This window comes from Leiobunum rupestre, chromosome 10 (genome assembly GCF_980474605.1).
Source record: "Leiobunum rupestre chromosome 10, qqLeiRupe1.1.hap1, whole genome shotgun sequence".
In the NCBI taxonomy this organism is placed as follows: domain Eukaryota; kingdom Metazoa; phylum Arthropoda; class Arachnida; order Opiliones; family Sclerosomatidae; genus Leiobunum; species Leiobunum rupestre.
In genome coordinates, this window is record NC_143393.1 from 36,833,527 (window position 1) to 36,845,505 (window position 11,979).

The window sequence follows — 11,979 nt, forward strand, 5'->3', positions numbered from 1 at the left end:
ACTGGAAAAATCCGCACGTCACTAAGGAGCAACTAGCGAAGGCTGGATTCTACTATATTCAGCGGGGCGATGAAGTACGATGTTACAAATGCCATGGCGTATTAGAAGGATGGAACTCGGGAGACGTACCAGAACTTGAACACGCCAGATGCTTTCCAAACTGTCCGGCTAGGGATAATTCACCATCGGAAAAAAAGTACCTTTCGCTAGAATGGGACATTCCCCCGACGCCAAAAGTAACTACGGTCTCTGACAAAAGCTTCTCACCTGTACCTGAAGAAGAAGAAGAAGACGTTTGTGACTGTCCCTCGGATGTCAGACGATACTGCTGCTAAACACTACAAATACGTGAGTTAGAACTTTTAATTAAATTAAGTTGCAGGAGATCGTTTCACCCCATTTAAATGCCTGTAAACTTAACTACTTTAATTTGTTTTAATTGTGTAATGTACAAGATAACCATCTAATGGAATATCTGATAGTACCTACTAACATGTAAAACAAAGTTCTAAAATAAAAAATTAAATGTAAATAACTTGTTTTTATTGCCTAGAGATTAGAAATTAAGGGGTTCGAAAGCGATAAGCAAACGGGTAAAAATCTAATCTCCAGATATCTGCGCGAGCAAAACTAATTTTGGAGAATGGGGATGGGGGAAAGCAACCGGTGAACGGGAGAGAGAATCTAGTGATTAGAAATTCTGGTGATTAAGGGAGGAACGGGAGAGCGGGTGAACGAGAATCTGGTGATTAGAAATTCTGGTGATTAAGGGAGGAACGGGAGAATCTGGTGATTAGAAATTCTGGTGATTAGAAATTCTGGTGATTGAGATGGGGGAGAGGCGCGGGTGAACGGCGGGAGCTACAGCTTTGTGTCCTTCTGGTGATTGAGAATGAAATTCTCAATCACCAGAAGGGCATCCCCCTCTCTCAGCTAAATATTCCATTAAAACTCATAGGCCTTAGCTACATAAAATGGCCATTTTTAATTTTTAAATTTATTCAACGCCATTATAAACCAAATCTTTGATATTATGGATGAGAACATAGCTGAAGTGAAACTATTTACAGGGTGTTTCAAAAGGTTATGCAGCAATTTTAAAGAGTTGTAGGTGGTAAGTTGAGAAGTATGCTTGTTTTTCTCCATTTTCCTACGATGAGTTAAAAGAGTGCCAGAGAGCTTCAAAGTGTGGCCTACTAGCCCCTGGAAGTAGGCTGAAACAAGCGCAAAACCAAGCAGCATTGAAACGCGAACATTAAGGTTTGGGTTCGTGGGATAGGTAAAGAAGTAAAGTAAACTTAAACAGTATTTAAAGTCCCTGCTAAATATTGAGAAAAACTATTCAGCATTTTCTTTAAACACCCGTGGAAAATACATGGTGAAAATAAAATTTCTAGTGGGCTGGCAGAGTGGTTAGCAGCGAGAAGAGCCGGCTTCGATCCCAAGTTGTCGCACTGGGTGAAAACTCGAAAACACTCCTTCTGCGAGGAGTTTGCAAGTTATCTCCTGACCAAGGCATGAAATAAGCACAGGCAGGGCCGGATTAACCAATAGGCCGAATAGGCCTGGGCCTAGGGCACCAAGCCTACAAGGGGCACCAATAGGGTTCGAAAAAATAAAAGTACAAAACTTTAATCATTTGCTTTTCACAAAATATTTTCCGGAGTTATTTTAGTAAATGCGTTCACCCCTATGAACCAAAAACGTTTGATTGTCACATTCTCTGACGGACTGCCGTCTACCCCTTGACGTCTGATGACATACTAAATCTGGCAGCAAAATTAATTTTCCTTCCATTTCTCAATTTTAAATTGAGGAAGCGCCTAGCTCGCTATTGAAAGGGGGACACCAAAATTAACTTGGGCCTAGGGCCCCATAAAGTCTTAATCCGGCCCTGAGCACAGGACACTGGACATTGTCCGATAAATTTTGCTTATATCCGATAACTTTTCAAAATATTAGGGGGGTCATTGGACTTTTGTCCGATAACTTTTTCAATAAACTTGGAATGTTCTTTTATACAAAATAATAATATTAACAATTATTTTACAAAAAATATGAGGAAGTACCGAGTTACTGAAGTTGATACTTGATAGTATATTCTGTAACAGTGAGTCTGTGCTGTGGCTGTGCTAAAGAGAGAGGGATGGACTCCTGGCGGGTAGTGGCGATCCGGGGGGTCATTGGACAATGTCCGATAAAAATTTTTAAATGAGGGGGAGTCACTGGACAAATGTCCGATAACTTTAATTTCTTATTTCCTGCCCTGCTCCTGACTGACTGACGATAATGATAGGGATTTCTACTTACAAAATATGCACGATTATTTGATACATCCAGAAGAAGGGATTTATATTTCAACCGGCTTGCATGATGTGACCCAAATTCATATCCCTAAATGTCTTGCTTCAAATGATGGCTTAAAATAAATGAAGCACCTTTCTTCGAACTAAATGTTATTTTCCATTCTATTGACAGTTTATGTTTATAACTGTTGTAACATGTATGTAAAAGTAGTAGAAACGTTTAGCTTCACTGTGCGAGCTTAGACCAAGAAACACAGGGACGTCGCACGGTAGATATTTCGCGCCCGTGCTTCGTTGCGGCTGCCTATTACCTATTTATCTCGCGCTGTGTCGCTAGTAGCGAAGGTGAGTCAATTTTTATTGGCTATTTGAGTCACGTGCACAGCCCTACAATCTGTCAGCACGTGGCCTGCAACAGCGTGGCTCCAAAAAACGAAATTTCTTGTTTGTTTTTTAATATTTGTGTCCCTAAAATATTAAAATAATTTAAAAATATGTAACTCTTAGCTGATTATTTTTTTCAAGTTCTTTAAAAAAACTTTATTTTTATCTCTCATGGATGGCGCCTATTGACTATCTGTATCACCCAATCCCCCTCTCCCTACCGCAGCCGCAACAAAGCCCCGCCGAAAAATAAAGCGTTGGGTATGCTATGAGCGAGACGTCCCCGTGTTTCATGGTCTAAGGTGCGAGTTATTTAATGCCATAAAAATACACATTTATACTTCATTTAAAATATGAATTTACCGGAGTGCGATACTAAAAAATACATGAAATACAAAGATACTAACAAAAGTCATATTTATAAAAACACAAGATAAGAGTTGTATCAATATCCTCCCCGCAATAGAAAAATGTCCTCCATGTTAATACGTTAAACGATCGGTCATTCGTTTGTTCCTTGAAGATACTCTTGGCTGTAGTTGCTTCGGATCGATGTTCGACGTTGATAAATTACTTGATACACCTTGATCATTAGATGCTTTGTCTGTTGGAATCAATTGCTGCCGTGGTTGAGTAATTTGTGAAAAGGACGTCTGCTGCACTGGTTTTGGAGAGTCTGATCTCTGTGTAGTTACTATGTCTCGAAAATGGATATTTGGCAAAGAAAGTTGTCGACGATGACGTGTCTGGTTGACATGCCTTTTTATAACTCCTGCAGGTGTAGATACCAATAGCATTGTATTTCCAATGGGTGCAAGGATCGATTCTTTATACCACTTCGTTCCTCTACAGAAATTTCTTGCCCATACAGGATAGTCTTTGTTGAAGAAGGAATTCAACAATTGCTGAGACATCGAAATTTTGACATATTATCTCTAGGTAATGGATGCAGACGGGTGCGTATAGATCTCATCAAGAACAGCTCGGTTGGAGAATTCCCCTCTTCGTTAGGAATTCGACGATGAGATAGTAGTACGTTGGCAAGGCACTTTTGCAAAGATCCTTCCGTGACTTTCTGGAGACCTCTTTTGACTGTACCAACTTATTTTTCTGCATGGCCATTTGATGACGGATGGTAAGGTGCTATCGTCAAATGTTTTACACCGTTCTCTTCCATAAAGGAGGACACCCCTGGCCTGAGAAAGTGGTACCATTGTCACTGACAAGACACTGGAAATCCATAACGGGAAAATATCTCCGTCAACAGTTCGATGCTGCGCTTCGATGGGGACAGTTTGATGGGAAAGGCTTCAGTCCAATTAGAATCCGTACCTAAAAATACGAATATTATCGTGTTATCGTACGGACCCAAATAATCCATATGAACTCGTTGCATTGGACGAGTTGTTTCCGGCCAATGGGAAGTACGCTTCCTTGGCATTGCTTCAACTTCTTGGCAATTGGTTCACGATGCTATTAGGTTTTCAACGTCCTTATAATTCGCTGGCCACTAGACAGTCGCTCTTGCCAGTCTTTTTGTTTTAGTGACTCCGAAACGACCTTCATGCAGCTCGTTCAGGATAGCATTTCTATATATCTGTGGAATAAATACACGATTGTTCCAGAAAAAAAAATACCCTTCATAGTAAAGAGTTCTAAACTCCTGGAATCAAATGGTTTGATCGGCTCCGGAACCACTTTAGGCCAACCGTCCACGATATACTGATGAAGGACCAATGTGGTGCTACCGATTTCAATAGCATTTCGAATATCTTCAGCTGTCACCGGACCGGTCTCTATGGATTGTAAAGCCAAGACATATTCTTGTGGTTCAACAACGCTATCGATCTTGAGCTGAATTGGCAGCCTGCTCATAGCATCTGCATTGCCGTTACGTTTTCCTGGTCGATATTTGATATCGTAATCATATGCCCCAAAGCGTAACTGCCCATCTTTGGATTCGAGCGGCTGTCGTCGTTGGAAACTGTTTATTTGGAGATAAAAGAGTAGTTAGAGTATTATGGTCCGTTAAAAGGGTAAATTGACGGCCCAGTATATATTCTCGGAACCGTGTTAGTACAAATACCAGCGCCAACGCTTCCTTCTCAATCTGACTGTAATTTCTTTCGGTTTTATAGTTAATGTTCTTGAGGCAAAACTGATCGGTCTGTCGCCTCCGTCTGGTTCAAATGTGCGATAAAACTGCACCGAGGCCAATAGGTGATGCGTCACATGCAAGTGTAACTGGCTTGCGTAAATCGTTATGGACAAGTACTGAAGATGTTGACAATATTGATTTAGCTCAATTAAAAGCCTTTTCAGTTTCTTCTTTCCAGCTCCATTCCGTATTGGTGTGGGTCAGCAAATATAATGGCGCTAGAAGGGTTGACATATTAGGAATACATTTCGAATAATATGTGATCAAATCCAAAAATGATCGCGGCTCTTGTTGATTAGTTGGTGTAGGAGCGTCTACGATATATATTATTAATAATTAATAATAATTTATTGCATATGTCTAAATATTTTTTTCTGTATTAAACGTGCAATTTTATATTTGTTTTGTTTAGGTTATGTTGCGTTGGGTAGGGTAGGGTAGGGTAGGGTAGGGTATGCTGGATTGTGAAAAGGTAGAAAAGTCCATAATAAAAAGGGGGCAAAAAATAAACCCTAACCAATTTAAATAAAAACTTGAAACTTGGACCAAATAGATCTTCGAGTCAAAACCAATTAAAACAGAGTTAAAATAGCCATAATTTCCATCGGTAGACCAGATTCGCCCTTTTTCGAGCTCATCACGCTGGGAATCTGGCTTGCGATTAACTAAGCCGAAAAGAGAAGCTAACCCTATAGAATTTTCTTATTTCAATCAAGGAATACTTCTGTGCATGTTTCCATACCAGGGGCGCGTCAAAATTCTAAGAAGGAATTCTTCTCTTGAGAATTTTTCTCCCCGTGAGAACTCGCTAAAAAGCATCAAATGTAAAAAGATTTTTCTAAAGATGGCGGCTTACGAGAATGCCACGAACGTTGCAAACTAAGCCTTTGACAATAAATATTATTTTTACACGATTTCACGACCATATTTGAAGGAAGAAAACATTTTATTTATAATTTAAAAGGAAATATTTCATCGGAAATTAACTTGACATTCGGTTTTCTCAAAATATCATAGTTTATTTTCTTCAGCATCAAGTAAACTGCCACTTTTATTTACAATCTACCCCCCTTTTTGCCTCCGAGAATATTAACTCGTGAGAAGAGATTAATCAGCGAGGCTAATACCCAAAGCACCACCTTAGGCCTAAGTCATCAAGCGACTTTTAAAGCCATTAATTTGGGTGGCCAGGTTACAATGCGTAGAAGGGTGGTAGCAAGCCCTTCATGGCACGCGAGCCAACAGCTCCCTACACTCACTATTACCGTTAACCTCCGGAAGTCACTTCCTGAGAGAAAGACTGTCAAAATTTCTAGAAGTGAGAATTATCATTATCAAGGGAAGAATTCTTAGAAATTTGACGCGCCCCTGGGCTTCTGAGAATAAATCATATCACCTCCGGCAGGAATCGAATGTCTTAGTGTTTAATGGCCGATGTTAAGTAAACGCCTATTAACACGAGCAGGAATCCATACCTCTACTTGGAATGCTTATCGCGGCAGATTTTCGTCTCGATGTGGCTGACGGCTTTTTTGACGTCATTATGTTAACTTAACAAACAACAATGTGAGAGGGGAGCGCGCGCAAAGGGGATTTTTTATCTCGTAGGCGGGGCCAAAGCCGTCAGTATGATCTTACCAGACGCGATACGGCCGGATAATCATTCCAAGTAGAGGTACGGATTCCTGCGGAATATTAATTATTAGGCCAATTTTTTTATCTGAGGATGACACTTCTAACTTGAGAGTGTCGAGACCATAGAACGTTTCAACTCGAACATCCAAAGACGTTTTCGGGAGTTTTAATGTTTCCCTGCAACAGCAGGTGCTAGATGTATATTATTAATCCGAACTGACCAAATCATTATGTTTATGTTAGCTGTTTTTGTATATCACGAATATTATTAAACACTTCAAATTGCATACTTTTCTCCCGGTTTTGTTGAATCGCAAGGTAAAATCCGATTTGGAACTTCACAAGCTTCAACCATTTTCAGATTTATTTAAATTTACAAAATTACTATAATTAAATTATTATAATTCATTAAAAATTGTATGTAAAAAAAGTAATATTTCAAACTTAAAAAAAACTTTATTTATGATAATAAAGCCTATTACAAGTTACAGAAACTTCCTTATAGCCGAAAAAGTTTGGTTTTCAAAAGCTGTAGTTTGTTTCTACCGCATATTTCTAGTTCCTTCAGAACGGTGTGGTGGCGCTCTCTTTTGCCCTGGTTGGACCTCTACTTTCTATATCTATGTTCCTGCCCAATACAACACGAATATATATATATAATTCTCAAGCTGGCCCTAAACATTAAAAATTTCAAAAAGCGTTGCATAGTAACGGAAAGTAACATATGGCGAAACCAGGTCTACCGCTCGAAATTCTGGTTATTTTGATTCCAGCTAGGAGCAACAAACACCAGGAGAACGCAGCTAGCCTTTAAACACGCTAACGAAGGGTTGTGTATGAATTTCATTTGACGAGCCTTTACACTGAACGTTTTACGGGCGGGGGGAAGACAATTTCCGAATTTTGCCCTTCCGACGGCAGCAGTCTAGCCAAAGAAAAATGTACACATGAAAATCCACGACTTTTGACAGGTTGCGTTCTCCTTGTGTGGGGTGTTGGGTTTGTTGCTCTTAGGTTTCATCACTAATGTCTTGTCCTGCAAGTTCAGCGGGAATTGAAATGTTATTTTCTACATATGGACTAATGTGGACGAATTTCTTTTTAACTCTAAGATCTATTTGATCCAATTTTCGAGTTTTAATTTTATATGGAATGGCAGGGTGGGTTGGGTTGGATTACATTAGGTTAGGTTATTTAAGTTAAGTGCGTTCACGATTTTAGCATAAGAAATTTATATTATTTTTTGTGTTAGGAATTGGTTTTTCAGACAAATTTTTGTTGGGACAAGTGGACCCAAACCTACACTGTAAGTGAAAATACCTAGTACACACAAATCCCATAGGGCTTGTGAGTAAAAACCAGGTCTTTCTTCATCCGAAGCAAAACTATTGTACGTGTAATAATTATGGCATATTTGTACTACACGGGTATAAAGATATTTTACAGCTTATTTTTAAACATTTACGATTCGTTGAAGCTTGCCAAAATAGCAAGGATCATTAATCCATACGACTTTAGACGCCTGATGGAATCTCGAATAATAGCATATACATTTCCTGATGATGCAGTTGTTGTAGGAAAATGTTTGAAGTTATGTCTCAAAAGCATTAGTTTCAAGAACTTGCAACACATGGGTTGTCAAGGATGCCCATCGACTTTCTCTTTTTGTCATAAAGCATAATATCTTTGAAATCAGTCAACTATCCAGTGTTCTTATAGTACACTACACTGGTTTCATATCTATTTGGTTTTCTGGTAGATCATAGCGATAAACTTCTTAAAGAGGAACGGCCAAGCTTTTCCAAATATGGCTTTATTTCCGTATCAAAAGATTAACAAGTCGTTCAATATACTAACACGTACTTTTTTTTGTCTTGAAAAAATAGCTTTTGGCCCAAAAAGTTGAAACGAAAAGTAACACCAGGTGTTTGGGTTTGAATTTTCGCCGCCATCTTAGGGGCTGCCGCCTGCGCCCCTAACCCCGTATGAGTGATTTGCGAACTATCCTAACTTTTAAAATCACGCATTTTAAGCTTAGGTCTCTTATAACTGGAACGCGCCGCGCCTGCGAAACATATTTTTCGCGTCTTTAGCAGCGCGCGCTTTTACTTTTGTTTTTCTGTCTCACCGACTTCTCACCAGGTGTTCACGAAATTTCTTTATTTTATTAAAAATTAACTACTGAATATTTTTTTATGCGGTTTTCGCCATAAATTTTAGTTTTTAATGGCCTATAGGGCTATCTAACTGGTTAAAGCTTGACCGTTCCCCTTTAAGTACCTTTGGTGTTCTGGTAGAAAATGGCTGTAAACTTCTTAATCCATTTCCGAATTTTTTCCATCACAGAAACCAGTGTGGTTACTTATTGAATGATTCTGATTATACAGTTTACGGGGTGAAGGTAAAAGTATGGCTCCTGAATTGTTCAAAGCAACGTAGCGTGACTTTGTTTTTAATGTAGCAAAACCACATGAGGAACCTGGGTTACATCGCATTCCCTCTTTTGATGTGGCCATTCCTTTGCGCGGTTGTTGTATAAATGTTGCCTCGTCCCAAACTTTTATTTGAACGTTCCACGGACTTTATTTTCCTTAATGAAGCTCTATATTGTGACGTCGGATTTAGTTTACAAGTGTTTATTTACAATTGAATATATACATGGGAATAGTTAGGCGCGACTCGACGGCGGTTCAAGTAACGGCTACGTTGGCGGCGGCTTCTCGGCTGCTTGGTCGGTGGGTGGCAGGACTGCTTGGTCGGTGGGTGGCAGGACTGCTTGGTCGGTGGGCGGCAGGACTGCTTGGTCGGTGGGCGGCAGGACTGCTTGGTCGGTGGGCGGCAGGACTGCTTGGTCGGTGGGCGGCAGGACTGCTTGGTCGGTGGGCGGCCGGACTGCTTGGTCGGTGGGCGGCAGGTTCTGGAAGTTGACGTAGGGCGGCTCCGTGAGCGACGCGTCTACGTCTGAGACTGGTCTTAGTCTGAACTCTCTCGGCTGCAGCCCCTCTATATATATTCGGAGCGCGGACCTCGTAGAGAGGAGTGTCGCACAATCTTCTCTCCGTTTGTGGATCTGGATGGCTGAGCTGATTGGGCGACGTTACAATATATCGAACATCACGACACCGTTTTCTCATTCCTTTCAATTTGATCATGATCTGGCATTTACTATTATAAACCGATTAACATTTCTCATAATAATAGCTCTTTTGGGTCTTGCCATTTAGTTTTTTTTATTTATGCAACTGAACTAGACCTACATTAGCTAGGTTAGGTAATAATCAGCTAGGCTAATACCCAAGGCACCACCTTAGGCCTTAGTCATCGAGCGACTTTTAAAGCCTTTAATTCAGGTGGCCGGGTTACAATGCAACAACTTACATTACATTCAACTTATAAGGAGAGTACCCGAGGTGTTTATTTCCGATTTTGTTGAAAGTCGGGGTTAATGTAGACCTATATGAGATATGAAATTTCCCAAAAGGAGACGTTAAACTACCCATTCGATTTGCCAAGGCAACCGAAAATGTTTTTGATCACTTAAAACAAAAATATATCCATATAAAAAAGCATGGGATTTTCTCGGTTTTCACGATTTTTTTTTAATTTGAAAATTACGAAATGTGTAATTTGAACCACATTTAGGTTAATTTCATCAAGTTTGGGTAAATTGGAACATTTTTGGGTAAAATAAGTAAAAAATCTTATTTTTGTTTTAAGTGGTCAAAAACATTTTCGGTTGGCATGGATGCGATATGACCGGAAAGTTTTATGGACGCTCATAAGAGAGGTCATTAAAAGTATTTGTTCAGTGTGATGACAAAATACTTGTAGCGCTTTCTTCACTCGTTGAACCATTGCCTTTTTCAAATCCAGAACTGAGGAAAATATCTTAAGATTCCGTTGCAAGCTATATAACGCTAAGAAAGAACATTGTCTCGAAGATTTTCGCTGGCAATTAGACTCGTCAAGAGGTTTACACGGAGAAAACCTTCCCCCGACCAGAGGTGCCATGATACCACACATATTGCGGGCCCATTACCTAGCTTTGATCTGGAAAGCTGCTAATGTCGCGTATATGACATTCCTTCCCCGGAGGAGTTCGGGTGGACGATAGATGAGAAATCTAACAGTTACAAAGCCGCTCTCTGCTTTGAGCTTCCCGCACCACAAGGCATCCTAGAATTGCTTAAATGTGGGTGTAAAACCGGATGCTAGGGAATTTCTTCTTGCAGAAGAAATGGTTTGCAGTGCACTGACGCTTGTAAAAGCGTTGACGAATGCACCAATATTCAGAAAATTACACTGAATGAATCAGACAGTGATTCTGATTAACTTAATTAATTCACATAGTAATACATTTGTTAATCAATTTAATGGCAATATAGGTTATAAAGAGAGTCACGGGTCGTCAGATGTGTAATTAAAAATAAGCCTAAATATTTATGTTGGTTCGATTTATATCACATTTTCAAAAATAAACAATAATTCCTTTAAAACGTTAATTTTTTGGCTAAAAGGGGGGTACCTTTCAAATTGCGCCACAAAAACGCTGTTAGGTCTATGACACAAAGCAAACTATTTTCAGAAACCCATAGACCTATTTTACTTTAAACTGTGTATAAATTAATTTTATTTTAAAAATAAACTTAAAATTAATTGACATTTATGAAATTACAACTAGGTGGGGGGTAAATTCAAACTGCTCCTTTCCCCCATATAACGCCACTGTAGCCTCGATAAAAATCGCACTAGTAACTGTGACCTTAGTTGTCATAAAACTGTTGAGATTGTTTTTTGCAATAAGTAGTTATTTAGAAATAAATTGAAAACCGAAATGGGATTTACAAGTTTGTCAACATTTTTCTTTACTCAGGAGGATCGATTCCAAGGTTCGTAAAAATGGGTCGATTCTATATGTTCGTTAACAAAAAATCGCTTTTTACACGCAACTTAGGCTGCGTGACAATTCCAACCCCACTATTCCTTGACCATTAATAGATGGCACTACGCTCTCCAGTAACGTTGTTTTTTCCAAGAATCAGATAGATACATTGCCACCTCGAATAACAAGGGCCTTATCATCAGTAGCGGCGCTAGGGGGTAGGCCAGGTAGGCCACTGCCTACCTTAAAATTTTGAGGGGCCCCAAATTGATCTAGAAAGGGTCTCAAGATTGTCCCAAGAGATAAAATTATTTATAAATAACAATGAAACTATTGTCGATAATGTATTTAGAAATTTTTTAGGTATCTCCTAGTAAATAAAACCAGTTCTATTATATTTGGACTCGTTCTACTGTTAGAACTTTTTTGTTCGTCATGTACATCACTACTTTATTTTATTGAACCATTTTGTTAAGAAAAGGGGGGTCCGGGTCGGAGGCTATTTTATTTGGTTTGCCGCCACTGCTTATCATAATACATCGTAAATATGTCCGATCACGTCAAGGTAGTTGTCTACACTTTCCCCTAATATACTTTGATTTATCCAATAGATT